The 1,377-nt window shown below is 42.0% G+C and overlaps 1 long non-coding RNA gene across 1 annotated transcript in view; it reads left to right on the forward strand.

Annotated features, from left to right (window-relative positions):
- The window catches only part of LOC111738857, a 38,046-nt gene that overhangs the window by 29,476 nt on the left and 7,193 nt on the right, over window positions 1-1,377 (forward strand). The gene's annotated exons all lie outside the window — the stretch shown is intronic.

Here is a 1,377-nt window from a genome sequence, read left to right on the forward strand (position 1 = left end):
ATCTTTTAAAAAAGAAAAAGAAAAAGAATAAATAAAATAAAGAGAGTATTTGGTAAAAGGCATTACACTCACACAGTTCTTCAAGCCAGAAATTCTGGAGTTATTTGTGATTCTTCCCATTCATTGCCTTGCCTTCCACATCCAAACTCTAGTCATATCCTGTCAATTCTGCTTCTATAACATAACTAATTCACTCACTTTCTTCCTCTTCTACCAGCAGCCTCCTAGCTGCTCAGCTGGACAATTCCAACAGCCTCCTTTCAGCCCTCTCCACTCCCATACTTGTTCTCTTCTAAGCTACCTTCTAAACTGCAGCAAGAAGCACATAACACCCTTCTTCAATCACTAAGCCCCTGAGCCAGGTTCTCATTTCAGGTCTCTGAACACGCCAACTGCAGCAAGAAGCACATAACACCCTTCTTCGATCACTAAGCCCCTGAGCCAGGTTCTCATTTCAGGTCTCTGAACACACCAAGTGCTCTTTCCCATCTGGGAGCATTTGCTCAGGCTACCCAGTCAGCTCTCACCCCTGAGATCCCTGGGCTGGCTCCCTCTCACTTTTCAAGTCTCAGCTTAAATAGCAGCTCAGAACTGTTCCTGACTACTCCATCTAAAAGGGTATCAGTCTCTGTCTTTATGCATCTCAGACTTTTTTTGTTTCTCTTATGGTACATGTTATATATATTTGTAATACTCTTAGTCATCTGTCTGTCTCTCCATCAGACCACAAGCCACAAGAGGGCAGGGATTTTCTCCATTTTACTCACCACTGTATCCTAGCACTAACTCCATATTTGCTGAATAAACATGCCAGGTATTATGCTAAGTGTTTTATATGTATTATCTCAATCTTCATCTACAAAGTAGGCATTATTTTTTCCCATTTTGTCTATGAGAAAACTGAAGCTCAGAAAGGTTAAGTAACAAGTGTGTGGTCACATAGGTGGGGAGCCACATGGCCAAGACTCAAATCCAGTGTGACTGGCACCAAAATCTATGCTGCCTCCACTGTGCTGTGCTCACTCCCATGCTATCTGACTACTCTCTCCTCAGTGCATGGCATGGTGGGTATTCAACACATTGGCTGAGTGAATGTAATGACAATGGCCCAGCAGAGTTTATGCAGAGAAGGTCTCACTCCTGAAGTTCTTATCACGTATGCTGCAGAGGTCAGTTGATAAATGACAGCCCGGGCTCCAAGTTCTGTCACACTAATCAGTCTTGAAATATTGGCAACACACACACACACAAAAAACACATTTCAAAAAGTGGATTAAAGCAGACATTTTCTTTATGAAACCAGGATATATCTTAATTTAAGAGAAGCCAAAACTACCCCAGAAGCATAATCCAATGGAAGAATTCATCATATGTGCA

The sequence above is a fragment of the Pteropus vampyrus genome, unplaced genomic scaffold (assembly GCF_000151845.1).
Source record: "Pteropus vampyrus isolate Shadow unplaced genomic scaffold, Pvam_2.0 Scaffold44, whole genome shotgun sequence".
Lineage (NCBI taxonomy): Eukaryota > Metazoa > Chordata > Mammalia > Chiroptera > Pteropodidae > Pteropus > Pteropus vampyrus.